Source organism: Apodemus sylvaticus, chromosome 5 (genome assembly GCF_947179515.1).
Source record: "Apodemus sylvaticus chromosome 5, mApoSyl1.1, whole genome shotgun sequence".
Classification (NCBI taxonomy): Eukaryota; Metazoa; Chordata; class Mammalia; order Rodentia; family Muridae; genus Apodemus; species Apodemus sylvaticus.
The window spans coordinates 101,932,845-101,950,976 of record NC_067476.1 but is presented as its reverse complement, the minus strand read 5'-3'; positions in this window follow the sequence as shown (position 1 = coordinate 101,950,976).

The window sequence follows — 18,132 nt, the reverse complement described above, 5'->3', positions numbered from 1 at the left end:
CCGAGACCCAGCCCCGAGGGGGGGGGGAGCTCGGGGCGTACCTCCCGGCGGTCCTGGCAAGTGGACTTCCAAATCCTCTCTTTCTGCATCCTCTTTGCACCGTAGCCCTGCCTCGAGTGCACCGTTTCTTTCTCCTTGGAGCTGGGCAGCCCCACCTGCCTCTTAGTTTTTGTCTCAAAATCCTAGCCTGGGAGTTAGCAGAGGCTCTAATGCCAGCACTAGCTTGACTCTCAAGAGAAACATCTACTTCCACACGGGCTATGATTCTTGGAAGTGGTCTACCTTCATACACATTAGTGTGCCAAAATATTTGGCAAATAGTGAAGGACCAAACAAAAGTTGGAATCACCATTGTCCTCAGAAATGGACAATGTAAAGCACCCACTTAGATGATTTAGGTCTAGATAGACCTAGAAAGGAAAGTGTTCATTTTTTTTCTCTTCCCCAGAAGACTGATTTACACTATTCCTAGTCAGGACACCACTCTTGGCCTTGGGTCCCTGCTAGAGTTCCCATCTGCTGGGATCAATCTTTACCCACATTGCTAGGCACGAAGGGCTCAAGCTGTGGTGGCCAGTGTCTCTCCAGACCACACAGCTGGAGCCCTTCTCTGTCACTTCGTAATTAGTACAAGCACCGACTCTGACGGAAGAAAGACAGCACCCTTCTGGTTACTCAAAAGAATGGAAGGTCGAGGGGCTAGTATCAGGCCTCTAGTCGGGCCATCTGACTCTGACCCTGCTGTGGATGCTTCATAGAGCTCTAGGCCATACGACCCGGGCCCCATCAACTGCAGCCCTTTCTTGGGTCCACAGCTTCTCAACCCCACAGCACCGTCAACATTTCCCAGCTCTGAAGCCCAAGCAATGGAGAGGACAGGCAGAGCCTTTCTCCCTACAAGTCTTCTGCTCCTACTGTTCCCGCCTCTTGGCCACTATACTCGCTACTTCTCAGTTTCTCCCATTATGCAGAACCAGCCCTTGGAACTGAAAAAAAAAAACAAACAAACGCCAAAGCTGTCTTCCAGCCGTGTCCCCAGAACTAGCCGCAGGTTCCTGGGGTGCGGCTTCGGGCCTCCTTCCTAGCTAGAAGCCTACAAGCGCTCCCCAGGGCCACCAGCGCAGCTCGGAGACCTCCAGCGGGGTGTTATCTCTCCTGTCGCCCGCTACCCTTCCCAGGGGACAGCGATCTGGACCTGGCACACTGCACCCGGGTAGAGGCGAGCTGGAGTCTGGGCTACTGCGCCTGCAGGACAGGCTGGGGGCGGGGAAGAAGACCTGCCTGGGGCGGGGCACTTAAGCCTTGGGAGACACTGCTGCGGTCGCTGCGGAGAAGGGGCCACGTGCTGGGAGCCGCGGCCGGGGAGCTGCACAGAAGGCGGGGAGATTTGCAAACTGTTGCTGCCACATGGCTGCTTCATTCGATCCATTCACATTGAAATGAGGCCGGCGCGTGCCTCATCTGCCGCAGGGCGCTGCCACGCGTCAGGCTGGCCCGCCGCGTGCCAACTGGGGCAGTGGGGCTGGCAGAGCCTGGCAGCCGTGGGGGCGCAGCTCAGGCCTTGAGGCCAGGAGGGGGTAGGGGAAGGGAAATGAACTACTCTAGCCTCTCAGGCGCCGCAGATTCTCGGACCTTGGCCCCGCATTCAGGAGTGAACCTACAGAAAGGCCCAAGACGAACGGTTTCAGAGGGGGGCCGGGATCGATGCCGCCGCTCCCCGCAGATGCGCCCCGACAGCGCTGCTCTCCATCTGCCGCTGCTCGCACCTGCCGGTCAATAAATCGATTTTACAATTTAATGCAGCAGCTTCCCGCCCGCCTCGGACAGATGCCGCTGCAGAAGCACCTCCGCCCTCTCCCCTCCCCTCGAGGGGCGCCAGCGGTTGGGAACCGGTTTCCCGCTTAGCGAGCAGCGCCCCGCGGCGCGGCGCTCTTTTCCCTACTGCAGTTTAGAGAAACTGCGTACTTGGAGTTTTTGCCCAGGGTCAGAGTGGATTCCCCCAGAGAACAGGCCTGAGGCTGAGGGAGGAGAGAGGAAGATGATGACTTAGCATTGGCCTCGAGGACTGGCTGGGGGGCTTCAAGGAAGGAAGAGGATGCAGGAACTGATGATAAAATCCCAGGGCTAGGGAGAGAAGAGGGGCACGGTGTTGTAAGTCACAATGGGTTCTGAAGTGCAAAGAGGAGGGCTGAGCGAGGCCTGAGCACTGAGGTGTCCTGGGGTCTCAGCCCATTCTCCCCTTAGTCTGCTGAATGAGTGTGACTTTGGCCAAGAAACTTAAACCATGGCTCTATTCTTTCATGTCTGCGATGTGATAATAATAGAGAACTGGGAGGGTGAAGGACTGTATTGGGCTATACATTCTGCAAGACTCAAAGAATAATTTAGTTCCTTTCTTTCCCACTAGGAAACATGAAGACAACGAGAGAAGTCACCTGGGGGGCGGGGCACGAATGAAATTCACAGGTAGAGGAAAAGACAGACGACACACTCCTAAGGGAAGTGAAAAGACAAGGCGTCAGGGCTTTCTGTGTGTGTGTGTGTGTGTGTGTGTGTGTGTGTGTGTGTGTAGAAGGCCTGTGATAAGGTTCTTGACTGAACCTGGAGAACAGCTGCCCAGGCCTTCTAGAGAAAACCTTCCCACGAGACAGCCCTCCTGCTGAGGGTGGTCCTTCAGAGGTGTGGCCTGTAGACAGGAAGAGGTGTCATCCTTGAGGGTGACATCCTATCAGTGAGGGTGCTGGCCACCCGGAGAGAGGCCCCCTACTTTCCTCATGCCTCCAAGAGAGTTCACCTCCTGGCCTCACTGTCTGCTGTCTGATTGTTCATGCCTGATGACCCAGCATATGCCAAATAAAGGATACCCAAGTGGGCAGGATTACTGGGCATGGCAGGGTACTGCTTTGGTTTCTCCTAAGGCCAGGGAGGCTTCCCATCTCCTCTTCCAGGGCCCAGGCACTAGGGCCTGGAGTAGTTTCACAGTGTTTCCTCGGCCTTCCAGCACATGGAGCCTGGAACTGAGGGGAGTTTTCTTTCTCAATAAGAGCATCTAGGGCGTGCAGAGACAGTAGGCCTGAGAGGAGAACGGAAGGATTCCAGAAGCTTCTTTTTGACTGTGCATGCTAAGTGGGAAGCTTTCTTACAGACTCTTGGGTGCTGGTTAAAAAGAACGAAGGTGGAACAGGACTTGGCAGCTGCAGAACTGAGCTAAGCCTGGTAGCTAGGGCCGACTCGATGATGACCCCACAGCTGCCTCAGCTACATCTGCGAAACCCAGGAGATGCCTGGAAATGCAGGGCCAGGAGCACCACAGCGGGTATTTCCAGCCACAGAGGAGGCTGGGGCTTGAGGCGGCCTCCATGGCATCTTGCCCAGAGCCCTGGTTTCCCCTTCCCTGTTCCCTGTCCACGTGCTACCGATGAGCAGGGAGGCATGGGACAGGAGGGAAGGCTCAGGATGACCGCACTGAGGAACCCGGGGTTAACTGGAAGTCGTGTTATCCCAGCACATTGAAGTAGAAGAAGGAGCAGTTCAAGGCTATCCTTAATTAATATCCTTCTGGTCTTCTGGAGGACCCTAGTGTGGTTGCCAGCACCCAGGTGAGGAATGCTCACAATCATCTCTAACTCCAGAGCCAGGATAACTGACTCCCTTTTCTAACCTACTTAGGGGCTTGCACATGGCACACACATAGAAACACTTGAAGAATCAAAATAAAATGAGGAGGGAGAGGCAAGCAATTGAGTTCTAGGCCAGTTTGTCCTACGTACAGGCCAAGTTCCAGACCACCAAAGGTTATGTAGTAAGATACTGTCCAAGGGGAAAAAATCCTAGCCTTGTGGTGACGCACACCTTTAATCCCAGCACTTGGAAGGCAGTGGCAGGCAGCTCTTTGAGTTCAAGCTAACCTCGTCTACAAAGCAAGTTCCAGGCCAGCCAGAGCCACACACAGAGAAACTCTGTCTTGAAAAACAAAACTCTTGAACCAAAAACACACATCAAGCTGGAGGCCTCCTGAAGGTGATCCTCAGTGTCCAAACGTCCATTGCCTCCCTCCCACCATCATCTGGGCTGAAGAATGTAGCAGGTCTCCACCCTCTCCACCCTCTCCACCTAACCTCTTCATCCTGTGCTTTCCAGGGAAGCTGCTTCATCTATCTGCTCATCCCCTACCCTTGCCAGGCTGACCTCTGTCTGCCCTTGCCAGGCTGACCTCTGTCTGCCCTTGTCAGGCTGACCTCTGTCTGCCCTTGCCAGGCTGACCCCTGTCTGCCCTTGCCAGGCTGACCCCTGTCTGCCCTTGCCAGGCTGATCTCTACCCTTACCAGGATGGCCTTTATGGCCCTCTCTACAGGTTTACTTTCCCTGGGGCCTCTCCTAGGGCAAAGCAGTCCAGGTCTCCTCTCTCCTTACAACCCTCCTTATGCTTCCAGCCCCCCTTAGCTTGCAAACTCATCCCTACCCGACCCCTGCGAGGCCCTGGGTACTTCTGTGCCCTGTACCTTCTCCCATAAATACCCAACTCATCTCTTAGAAGCAACTCTGCCCTCTCATTTGCCGACATGATCTCTGATCTCTGATCCCAACTGCCACCCAGGACAAGCAAGAGGTAGGGGACAGGGCCACACCCTTGTCTTTGTCTACCAACAGGAACCTAGGAGTGGGGTTTACTCAGCCCTAGTGCCCCACGGTCTCCTGGAAGGAAGGGTTAGGCCTGAACCAGGAAGTACTTTTGCATATTTCTCACACAGAGAGAAAGAGACTGGGGCAAGAGCCTGGAGACAGGTGCCAACTCTGAACAGCTGCTTGAGCCAAGAGGTCACTGTTCCCTGGAGAGAGAGCTGACTGCCATGGTCAAGTAGGTGATGGGTCTAAAGACAGTGGCCAGCTATCCCTTTCTCCCAGCACAGTCAGAATAAGAGGAAATGGGCTTCAGTTGTGGCAGGAAGGATTTAGGTTAGACATATGAGAGGACTTCCTGTGTCAGAGTGTCTACACTGTGTATCCTAGTTGCTAATCCAGGTTGAACTCTCCCCTGGAGTTGATGAGAATTGCATACTGATGTTTGCTAATGAATAACTTAACCTGTCTGGAGTTAACAGAGAGCCTCCTGCCCAGTATCTAGGACAATGCACAACATGTCATTTTTCTTTCCTATAGCCCTGTGAGTATCACTGTATGAAAATCAAGGTTTGGGTACTGAGATACCTGAGCTGTGTGGAAAAGTCAGGATCTCCACTATGTACAACTAACTCTGTGTAGTCAGCAACAAATAGCAAGGCCTCAACACCTCTGTGGCCTCTGACCCTTCCCTAGGGCCTTGCTTCGGTCACAGGGGCACTGCCAGTGGTGCAGTTGTCTTGACATCTGAGAACCTCCATGTGCCTCTTGCCCACCTTCCTCTCTGCTCCTACGGCCCTGATACCTCTTGTCACCGCAGCTCCCAGGTAGCTGAGACAAGCCCATCAAGAGTGCAACCAAGAGCCTGGCTGTGTAGTTCAGTGGTAAAGCATGTACTTAGCATGCATGAAACCCTGGGATCAATCCATAGTAGAACACACACACACACACACAGCATGGTACTACAGGATTGTGGTTCATTTTCCTGAGGCCCCACTGAGTTCATTTGCATGTGTGTAAGTACAAGCGTGGAGGAAACACACACTCAAAGACTGGGTTGCAAGAACCGCCTCGGAAGGAGAGCCGCCCTGTGAGCCACAAGGGCGCGGGATTTGACTCTTCATTCGAGGGAGGGTGAAAAAAGATGGAGGTGCAGGAAAAGGGATGTCAGAGGTTGGAAAGTGGATTAGCAGGTAAAGTGCTTACTGCATAATCAGGGAGATGGGAGTTTGAATCCCCAGAACCCACATAAAAGCCAGGAGCAGCCAGACATGGTTGTATACACCTTTAATTTTAACACTTGAAAAACAGGAGCAAGCGGATCTTTTAGGCCGGCCTGGTTTACATAGGGAGTTTCAGGACAGCCAGGGCTACACAGAGAAACCCTGTCTCAAAACACAAACACAAAACCAAGCAAGTCAGGTGCTGCTAGTGCCTGTACATCTACAGGAAGATGGGGGCAAAGAAGGAAGGCTCTAGAACAATAAGAGAACATGTCTTAAAAAGATAAGGTAAAAGGTCTTCACCTAATAACCAGAGGTTGTCCTCTGACTCCTGTATATGCACTATGACGCACACACACAGTACACACAAATCTAATTCATTGATTTATTTTTAAAAGAAAAAAAAAAGCTGGGTGTGATAGCACATCCCTTTAATCCCAGCATTTGGGAGGCAGAGGTAGGCAGATCTCTTGAGTTTGAGGCCAGCCTGGTCTACAGAGTAAGTTTTAGGATACCCAGGACCACACAGAGTAACTATGTTGCAAAAGCAAACTAAAAACAAAATGAGAAAAACAACAAAAAGAACTAGAAAGAAAAAAAGAATGTGGTAGCTAGCTGATGGAACCAAGCCTCAGAGGAGGATTTGTGGTGGAGGCAGAGTTTAAACTAGACCTGGGGGGAGGTACACCAAACCCCAGAACTACATTACTTCATTGTATTTGTTTATTTGACTTGTGTGTGTGTGTGTGTGTGTGTGTGTGTGTGTGTGTACATGTGCAGGTACCTGTAGTGGCCTGAAGAGGGTGCCAGATCACCCCTGATTGGTAGTTGGAAGCTCCCTGACCTGGGTGCTGGGTACCTAATCCTGGTCTTCTGGAAAAACAGCAAACACTCTTTTTTTGTGTGTTTGTTTCTTGTTTTTTTGAGACAGGGTTTCTCTGTATAGCCCTGGCTGTCCTGGAACTCACTCTGTAGACCAGGCTGGCCTCGAACTCAGAAATCCACCTGCCTCTGCCTCCCAAGTGCTGCGATTACAGGCGTGCACCACCATCCCCTGGCAACAGCAAACACTCTTAATCACACAGCCATCTCTCCAGCCCGGGAGCTGTCCTTGCAAAGCAGGAAAGAGAACATTCCTAACGGCACCAGGAGGCCCATGATGAGAGAGGAAATTAGCAGGTATTCCTGGCAGAGTCAGGTAGAGGACAGAGAGTTAACTTGTGAGGTTAGATATGAGCTTAGTGGTCGGGGTATGGAAACTCATCAGGCAGATGAATTCAGCCTCAACTGAGCAGAAGTGCTTGTATGGCTACGCCCTGGTAGTGGTGTACAGAGAAGTAAGGTGTGGGGCAGTCAGTGTAGAGAGGCCAAAGACAGAAAGCTTTCCTGTATTTGAGGCTGGGGACCAACTTTACCAAAGTGCCCAGGTCTGGTCCTGGGTTGACAGCTTCCATGGGTGGATGGCTGGGTGGTCTAAAATGCCAGAGCCCTAGTGACCTGCTGGGATTAGTCCCCATGCCTTCTATGTAGGCACGGTTCCAACCTCTCACCCACAAAGACACACTCCCCCCTTTTCCAAATCGGCCTCTGCAAACCCCTGCCTCTGGCTTGTCGGGCTTCTGTAGAGTGGAGGCAGCCTGGTCACATATTGGAGTGCCCTGATTCCTTCTATTTCAGTCACAGGCTGTCCTGCTTGATGGCTGAGACTTGTCTAACAGAGGAGAAAGTGTTTACTCAAGCCTGGAATCCACAGAAGTATTTTGGGAGAATGACCACAGGCTATCTATCGGGACATGTCTATACCAAACGCTAATTGTCAGCTCAGCTCTCTGGAGCACTTAGACCCGTTCCGTGCTGTTTAAGGGCTTGAATACCTCCCACCCAGGTTTCAGCACTTTGCAAGACTATCCCAGTCTCTTTAGAAGCTTTGGTTATAGGAAGTACATTCGCTGATTGATCTGCAAGTTCTACTGTGATCAGTGTGGGCAGCTGGTTTGGGAGAACTGTTTGGTTTGGACCTCCATGATGTCTTCTGGAATGGAACAGCAGAGGAAGTGTCCACCAATCTTTCAGGTCCAAGATATCTATCTTGGGTTCCAAGGACCTGCCTGCCAGCTGCACCTGCTCCGTGCTCAGGGGAAGGGCAGCTTAAGAATATGGGAAGTCCTGATCTGTTCCCAGTGTGGAGGTGGGGCAGTCAGAGTCAGGCTGCAGGGTCAGCCCTTCTCAGCCTCACTGGGGTGCCAGGCTCAGGTCAGCCTGTCACACTGGCCAGCTTACCCAAGGCTGAGATCATAGCCCTGTATGATAGCCTCCACCCCCAGCTGAGCTCACTACCATAGCCTTCTGGGGGACATTGTTGTCTCCCCGGCCCCTCCCCAGGCTCAATGAGCTGTTTGTTGGCATGTCCGGTGAGGGTGAGTGAGGGCGGGCATGGGGCGACCATACACAATGGGGATTCCGTCCATTCTGAGGTGGCTGCGGGAACCAGGCTGGCTTTGTCCCGGGGACCCTTATTCCCACCATTTAGTAGCCGGAACTTCAGGCGGAAGGCCCTGTAGTGTAAGAACAACAATGTCGTCACCCTGTCTGTAGGGGAGGGTGCTGCAGGCCTGGCCTCGTAGGTACCCAGGGGAATCTGCAGCCTGGGCATTTCAGAACAGGGGGCACTTAGGATAGGTCCTGGGGTCAAGGTTGTGCCTCAGATCTGAGAGCGATTCAAGCAGACAGATGGAGACTCCTCACCTGGAGTCTGCCCACTGGCCTATCTGCAGTCTGTGAGATGCACGTGGATGAGCTCCCTGACACCCCAGTGCTTAGCTTTTAGGGGTAGCCAAAGAGAACCCCAAAGTACAAACAATTGAAAGCATTCTGCAAGCCATGCTGCTGTGGTGCAGAGGCGTTGAATTGGGGGGTAGCCTGGTCCACAGCTTGCCCTTCAGAAGTGGCTCAGGTTTCTCAGACAACAAGTGTTTATTTTCAGTGGGGGGGGGCACGACAGGACGTCACACCATTTCCCTCCTGCCTGGTGCTGCAGTGGTTCTCACAGTCTGGGCACTGGTGACATCACCCGCCTTTCCTCCTCAGCACGGCCTTCTTGCCTCCCTCACCCCACCCTGAGTCCTGGCCAGACCACAAGGTTCTTAGGCTTCTGTTTCCAGTGAGGGCACTTCTGGGTGGGCTCCGGTAGGGGTAAAGGGAGCAGTGAATGGAACAGGTTCCTCAGCTCATTTCCTAGGCTGAGGCCAGAGATAGCCCTTCTGTGTTCACCCCTGTGAGACTGTGCTGTCCCACGCAGGGCCTGTTTCCAGTTTGATGCTGGCCCTTTAAGGGTCTTGGGAAGCCAGAACAACAGGAAATCCAAACGGCCTCATTAGGCAGCTCCAAGCTCAGCACAGTAATTAGCGCCCTGAAAACAAAACAAGGAAAAGCAGGTGGTGGTCCCCCCCCCAGCTCTGCCGCCCCTGGCGTGGCCTGTTAGTACCCATAGCTGGGCAGCTGGGACGAGACCCCCCCTCTAGGCCCCTCACTCCAAGCTTCTGAGGCCTGGTCCCCACTGCCCAGGCCAAGGGTCAGGGTGTAGCTTGTGGAGAGGCAGGCTACACTCAGCGCCTGCCTTCGCCAGGACGCATCCCTGGGGACACACACTGGGGCTTCCCCTTGACCACAGCCAGGTGGCCATTTGTCCACAGCATCTTTCACCTGTTTGAAAAATACTGTGATGGAAACTGGGGACCGTGTCTGCCTCTTCCAAAGGGAAAAGAGAGACCCAAGATAGTCCCCTCATGGAGAACACAAAAACTTCTCTGAGGTCCAGCCCTTCCAGGTGGCCTTCAGGTGAACAGGACGACTTGAGCAGGGGCATGGCAACCGACGGGCTCTCACTGGCAAGTCTGTTAGATGCCAACTGCCCGAGCAGGAGTCAAAGACCTTAAGTGTTTTGTTTTGGCAGGGCTTGAGGTGACATCCCGTTCTGTCTGTCTTTTTCTCCAGTTTTTTGCTGTAAGGGGAAGCCATGCCGCCCTGCTCCCAAGATGTCTCCTTCAGCTGGAAAGTTACCTACAGCCAGTCACTGAACAAACTGCCACACTCCACCAGCCACTCTGGCAGAAGCCCTTGGGAAGGTCTAAGGGACTGTCAACGACACAGCTTCCTTCTGTCCGACAAGGCCTTTGAGAGCAGGGTGACTAACTTTCTGAGTTCATATCCCCCACAGTCTTTAGCAGGTGACTGGGCACATACTTATAAACAATACAAAGTGAGTTGGGGTTGGAGCGCTGGCTCAGCAGAGGACCTGAGTTCAGTTCCCAGCACCCACATGGAGGCTTACAACCTCCATAACTTCAGTGCCAGGGACCCCGATGCCCTCTTTCTGACCTCTGTGAGCACACAGTAGGGTATACATCCTTACACAAAGGCAAACTGTGCCTCACATAAAATAATGCTTATCAAAAGTGAGCCGAAAATCACATCTGACTCTGAGGTCTTCAACAAAGCCCAGAAGTTGGCGCAGCAGCCTGTCACATAGCACCACTTGCATCAGGGTCACTCAAGCCACAGGGAGGTCACAGCATTTATGTTTTGTGCAGGACAACGGCTGAAGGTACTAGGGCAGGGGAGATGTAGGTCCTTCTGAGAACAAAGCTGGCGTGACCCTGAACATGGCGGAGCAACCCTGGGCTGGCCTGGGCTGGAGGCCCCGTGGGGTGAAGCTGAACAGGTTGAGTGAGGTTGGTGGCCAGCCTGTGGCCACTGAATGGGACTGTAATTAGACTGTGGGTGGGTTTCTGGTCACACTCCTGTTGGTTGAGAACAAAAGCCCAAGGCTTCATTGCCCAGGGGGCAGGAGAAGCAGAGGGAGGGGCTGGGGTAACTCAGAACCTGCTATTGGGCAGCTGGCCTCCAGCTGGGGCCGGGAGCTCTGCAGACACCTCCAGAGACCACCAGCCCGCGTGGCCACTTCTGAGGGGCTCCTCCTGGATCCAGGCGTCCAGTTCTGATGGTGGTGATGGAGAAAAAACAATTAAAGGGCCACAGGGCCTAGAGCAAGGCCACACAGGGGAGTCACCCACCCACCCCTAAAGCCTATAGTGCTCACAGGTCACACCCACTCACTGGCCTCTGGAGCCAGTGCTGCCCCAAAAGACACAGGCAATAGAGTATTCTCACCCGGGCCAAGGAATAAGACTCTCATGAGTGTCCAGCGCTTTTTACCCCTGTGGAAAGTTACCCAGAGAAGTGCCTATGGGCGAGAAGAGGAATGTTGATAGGGCCCCAGTGGCTTCAGTCAGGTGGTCACTTGGAAGGGACTCTCTTGCTTACTCACAATCCCTTAGGGCCTGTAGCTATCTCTTGAGAAAACAGGCTAGGTCTATGAGAAGAGAGGTAGGCTCCAAGCACCTGAGCAGAGGGGCTAGAGTGCTGTGTGGGGACGTGACCCTGTCGTGAGTCATTTCCCGGATGTAGCTAACCGGCCCAGACTTCAAGGTTTTGGGGGGTGGAAATCTTTTTTCCAAGTTCCTCGATCTGTCATCCCCCTCCCCCACCGGCCGGATAGGTCTGGACCAGTGTCCTTAGGGTTCCCACTCAGCCTTCCAACTAAGCCCTTCTCCGAGCTCTCCCTGGACATTGTTCCCGCCTCAGGAAGTCTCTGATGCCCTGCACTGGATTTTGTTTTCCTTGTTATCGGGACAACTAATATTTTTTCCTGTGTGGAAGGGGGGGTAGGTGGGGGGGGGAGATTTTCCCAAGCAGATTACAGCTGTCAGGGAGGGGGAGGGGCTGGAAGCCAAGGCTGCCCTTCACTCTCCCTTTACCGCCCTCCCAGATCTGAGCTTCTGAATGAAGGCGGATGTCTGGCCCTCAAGCCAGCCTGGCTCACTGGACACAGGGGACAATTCTGACTTAGCTCTGGACTGGAAAAAGTGCACACCCGCCCTCTTCTCAGCTCCTTCTAGAAGTATTGCTTATGGAAACACCCTACCAACACACAGAACACATACACAGACACAGGCACACAGACATAGGCACACAGACACACACACACAGATACACAGACACACACACACACACACACGCACGCAAAGTTGCTAATGGTAAGCACCTCTGTTTTCTGTAGCTTTCACAAAGCCTCCACGGACAGCAGACCAGAAAGCTAGGCTTCATGTTCAAAGATAGGGAGAAGGTCCTGGGTTGGCCGTCTCCTTAGAGTGGCAGGGAGGTCATCGTCCCCTCTCCTCGCACACATGGGATGGGACTCCCATGTGCCTTGGAACTACTTCTATGTTAGAATTCCAAACCACCAGGCAGCCTTGTGGCAGAGCATAATGACAAGTGGGCACACCCGGAAATCTCAGCTCTGTCCACCATTGTGGCTCTGGGCAGTTTGCTGCACCCTGCTATGTTTTAGGCTGTGTGTCTCCAACATGGCCATATTGATTTCCTGCCTCACTTACCCAGATGCTCCTGTTGTGAGGACACAGATGAAAATGATCTGATTCACTCTCAGCAGAGTCTCCTGACTGGACATGAGCTGGGTATAGTGGTTCAGGTGAATAATTCCAGCGCTCAGAATGCTAAGGCAGGAGCTTGGGCTATATAGTAAGTTCAAGGTCAGCCTACTCTACACGGTGGGGTCTGGGGGAGGGCAACCCCACCTCATCACTACACACACACACAAATACATGGAAAGTTGCTAACAGCAAACACCTCTATTTCCTGTAGCTTTCATGGCTCCACAGAGAACAGACCAGAAAGCAGGAACATACACCATCAATGCTGTGTGTACATCCTTCCTTGATACACTCCCACTTTCTTATATTTTTGAGGTAGTATTTCATGTATTCCTGGCTGGATTCAAACTTGTTTTGTAGCCAAGAAATACTATGAATTTTTGGTCCAGTTTTTTGAGTGCTAGGGAGCTAACCCAGAGCTGTGTATACTAGGCTAGCTAACCCTCTGCCAACTGAACTACATCCCCAGAGCAATAAACTCCCAGTCACAGCACTGGGGTTCTCAGTGCTGGGGTAAGGCTGTCTAGGTCTTTGGGGTGGAGAACCTACAGTGCCCAACAGTAGGGTTTTGCTTATGATGATTAAGTCCCCTTCAATTTAATGACAACCAACAGCAAGGGGTACTCCCCTGAACAACCCAAGTTCAATCCCTGGAATTCACATGGAAGGAGAGGTCCTTTGCCCTCCACAGGCATGCCAAAGCACATGCATTTGTGTGCATGCACATGCACACACAAAATACAGAAATAATGTAAAGGAAAATGTTAAAACACAGAAGGACTTCGGGTGTGACTTTCTGTATCACAGTCTGCAATACAAGAAGATAATTGGTCCACTCATGCCTTGCAACCGTCAAGGTGATGTTTGCCCTCCATAAGTAGCATGGATACCATGCGGTGGACCTCGCAAAGCAGCCGTCGGGGCTGAGGCTCTGTTTCTTTTGAGACTTACTCTTGAGCTAAGATGAAAAGTGCATCCCAGTGGCATTGTTTTTAAATTTTAGATTTGTTTTATTTTTACGGGTATAGGTGTTTTTTGTCTGCATGCGTGTGCACCACGTGCACGCCTGTTGCCCAGGGAGAGCTGAGGAGAATATCTGATACCTTGGAGCTGGAGGCAGAGCTGGAAGTCAGCATGCGAATGCAGGGGATGGGATCCGCTTCCTCTGGAAGAGCAGCAAGTGTCCTTGACACCAGGCCATCTCTCCAACCTCTTCCATTCCTGTGACATTTAACATAAGTCTTTCTTTCCTTCTCTCTTTTCATTTGTGTTACTTTATCACTTATGCTAAAGTAGATCCACAGCCATCTCTTAAAAAAAAAAAACCAACCTAATTTTGCCGGGCAGTGGTGGCGCACGCCTGTAATCCCAGCTTTCTGGGCGGCAGAGGCAGGCAGATTTCTGAGTTCAAGGCCAGCCTGGTCTACAGAGTGACCTCCAGGACAGCCAAGGCTACACAGAGAAACCCTGTCTTGAAAAAAACCAAATCCAAAAAAAACTAATTTTATTTTTTTTTTGAGCCAGTGTTTCATGTAACACAAACTATCTTTGAACTTGTTTTGGAGCCAAGGATGACCTTGAATTCTTGATGTTCCTGCCCCTACTTCCCAGTTATAGGAGTGTATCACCATGCATAACTTAGCTCCTTTAAAACTTTTCATTTTTATTTCAGACAAGTTCTTACATAGCCCGGGCTGCCTTTGAGCTCTCAGTGCAGTTGAAGATGACCTTCAGGTTCCAATCCTCAGGATTCCTCCTCTTGAATGCTACAGGTATAACAATACACCATACCCATTGTTTGACCATTGTGCTTATAAATATTTATACAGGTTGAAGATATAGTTGTGGTAGAATGCTTGCCTAGCATGCTTGGGACCCTAGGCTCCACCCACTGAGCCATGAAAATAAATAAATAAGTAAATAAATAAAGCTAAAAGTAAATATAAGGTGTTGTTTTTCCCAGGTGTTAAACAAAATCAGTATTGGCTTAGGACCCCCAAGACCAAGTTCTTAACACAAAAGAGATTTATTTGCCTCAGAGGGATAGGGGACAGGGAATAAGAGACAAAGACCAGGAGATAGAGGATGAGGGAGAAGAGAAAGGGAACAAGGGAGAGGGAGCAGAGATATTTGTCCCAAAGGGACAAAGGACTATCTCTGGTTAGAGATTGGTATGGCACATGGGAAAAATGGCAGCTTAGGGGAGCCCCATATTAGGAAGAGGTGTTCCATTTTAATTGGGCATATTAATTAGGTGAGCCAAAGGGGGCTTTTAATTGTTGGGTTTCAATACTTTGATAGCTGGACCTTGGTAATCAGCCTCAGGATGAAGTAGCCAAAATAAGGGACTAGAAGTTGGGTAGCTTTAGGAATAGAATCTAATGGTCTTTAGCAAGGCAGAGGGAGTCAGGGAAAAGGGAAAGGCCTGCCTGAGCTCTGTCTGCGATGCTCTGGCTGGAATCCCTTCACCCCATCACTAAAGAGGCTGAAGTGACAAGTATCCTCAGGCCTAGGAGTTCAAGGTGAGTCTGGGCAACATAATGAGATCCTGTCGCAACAACAACAAAAGCACACAGTTAATGGGAAGCTTGGAAGAGAGCTCAGTGGATGAGAGCACTTTTGTAACAGTTTTTTTTTTTTTTTGAGATTGAAACATTACAGTCTATAGGTTTCTCATTAAGAAGGTAGCAACTCAAAATAGCTTCAGGAGTCCCTGAAACTAACAAGATTCACTAGGACCAGCCCAGCCACAGTAAACTGTAACAGCTAAAAGCTACTCCAAAGGAATCAAGCCAAGCTGCAGGGGAGACTCAGACAAATCAGCTTGCAAAAACAAAACAAAACCAACGAAACAAAAAACACTCTTGAGACCAGGCTAGCTCCCCAGAGAAGGGTTAGATCAACCAAGCCACTAAGAAAAGGACACTGTGACCTGTGTGACCTGTATGCTTAGGTCCCCAACTTTGTGAGCTGTGTCACCCATGGTGGGGTGAACTTTGATGATGCAGCTGTCTTTGAGTCATTTCTGTTCCTATAAATAACCCTTCCTGAATATTCCTGTAAGCAACTCCAGTAGAGCTCATTGGTGTGCTGGGTTGGACTTTGGTGTTACCTGTACTTTGGTCTGTCATGGGTTCCCTATCTGATGTGTGTATTGCATCTTCCCAGGAGAAGTTTGGCCACACAATAGCACTTGATGTGTAAGCATGAGGACCTGAGTTCAGATTCCCAGCAGAAAGAGAAAGAGAAAGAGAAAGAAAAAGAAAATGAAAATTCAGATTCCTGTCCCTGTCACATATATCACATACAACATATGTATACACCATATACACCAGGTGTGTGCATGTACACGCATATAAATAATCAAAAGAGGAAAAATTTAAACTCTTTGCTGGTAAAGCTTGTAATCCTAGTAGCTGGGGGCGGGGCTGGGGCTGAAGCAGCAGGATAGGAAGTTAAATGCCAGTCTTAGCAGAGAGAGTCTCTCTGTCTTCATGCATTTGCGCATGTACACACACACACACACACACACACATACATACACACACACATACACACACACACATACACACACACACACACACACACACACACACATGGAGGGGGGGAGGAGCAGAGAAATATAAGAGCTAGGAGTGCTTCAACCTCCAGTACTGAAGAAAGCGGAGATAGGAAAGAAGATTTGGGGCATTTGGGACTGGAGAGATGGCTCTGATGTGAAGGCACTCTGTGTCCTTACAGAGTGCCTGGGTTGGGTTCCCAGCACCCATATGGAACCTCACAACTGTCTGTAATTCCACATCCAGGGACCCAATTGTCTCACCTCCTTTGACACCAGGCACACACATGGCACACATACAAACACACAAGCAAGGACTCATACACATAAAATAAGTCTTTAAAAATAAACTAATAATTTGAAACAATAGGCTGCAAGGTTAATGCCATTTCTGTCCTATCAGACTGGCTACAAGGAGGAGGGGTGCGGTGCTTGGGGTACAGCACCTCACTGGTTCCTGGGCCGACCTTCTCCCTGCCTCCCTCAGGCCAACTTAAGCCCCAGCTGGTACCATGCAAAGCACAGCTCCTCGAGGCTGGGGTCCCTGAGGCTGCCCTGTGTTCTGTGTCATCACTGGGAGAAAAGTCCCTGGCGGGAGGCGGCCTTCTGCTGGGAGGCCATTTCCCTAAGTGGCCAAGGTAAGAAGTGGGGGATTTCCAGTCCCGTCTGCACAGCTGACTTTAGTTCTGGGGGCTCCTCTTTTTTTTCTCAAGTAGTCTAGGCTGGTGTGAGGGCAGACACTCCAGTTAGGCAGAGTTTTCGGCAAGAGGGCTGTGAGAGCAGCAGAGTCAGCTAGACCTACAGGTCTCCAGCCCCCAAGTCTTCCTCTGAAGGGAACCCCAGGGCTGCATGTGGGAACCACCGGGACCCAATCCTGGAAGACCCCAACAAGATGTCCAGGAGCTGGGTGGGTTTGAAAATCCAGAGCAGCACTTACTCATGGGCCTGTGGGGAGTGAGTCAAATCAATGAATGCCCCTACCTAACCCCAGCTTCTGCCCCAGGACTGCTGGGTGGCTCTGGTGGTTAGAAGGGCAAGTCTAAAGCTCTGGTCAGGAGTCTCCTAACTAGCCATCACTTCCAAGGCTGCCAAAGCATCAGGGGCAGCAGGAGCTCATTTGGAGTCGGGAGTCAGTAGCCTCACATTCCAGACTATTGTGCCCTGAATACTTAACTTGCAGAATTGGGGACCTTTACCCTAACAGGATTACTTTGCACTACCATATCGTACTCACTAACTACTAAGAGGGTGGGTCCAACCCTAGAGAGTTAGTGGAAAGAAAAGAGTGAAGCCCTAGACTAAATGGCACACACGTGGTCCATCACCCATGTCAGCATGCTCTGGTCCAGACATGGGCTTAGGGAAGAGCTAGGCCCTTTGGGGTCTCCCACGCTTGGGCACTCGTGGTCTTCTTCCCTTCATACCCAGCATGTAGTGTGCCTGCTTGGTGTGGACATGTCTATTCTCTCTCTCTCTCTCTCTCTCTCTCTCTCTCTCTCTCTCTCTCTCTTTGGTGTGCGTGGGGTGTGTGTGTCTGGGTCTGTGTGTGTCTGTGTGTGTGTCTATGTGTGTGTCTGTGTGCACTCGCCTGTGTAAAGGCTTGTGTAATTGAGGTATGCCAAGTCAAAGAAGAGCCAGGACTTGTGCAAGGGCCGTGTGCAGAAAAGGAACAATCAGATGACAAATGCAGCCAGTGTCTTAGTGTGAACCAAGCCCTGAGCCAGCATTGTAGGTGTAAACACCAATCTGCCCATGCGCCAACTGTTCCCCTTGAGGAAGGTATTATTATCTGCAGTTTACAAATCAATAAACAGAATTTGCACCCAGGTCAACCTAAGGCCCAGCCAGAGACTTCCCACAGGCTCTAGTGGAGTACTCTTTAATTACACTGTATCTGTTTCTTGTCTCTGAGGCCTGATCTGACAGCTCCCCCCATCCCTTTGCCCTCCCTGCTAGCTGAGGTGGCCTGTTTAAGGCCTATGGATCTTGGGGACACTGAACATAAGACCTTCATCTACTAAGCCAGGCCCTGGTTCAGAGAGGGTCTGGCTGGTCCTGGGCGGATCAGCTGGGGTTGAGCCGGGCCAGCTGTTTACAGTAAACAGAAAGCTCTGGAGGAAGGAAGGAGGGGAGGGGCTCCAGTCGTCATGGAGACTGGGCAGACCAGCCAGGCCTCAGCCCTGATCCACAAGGACTAGAGCTGTATCTTTGTGTCTCT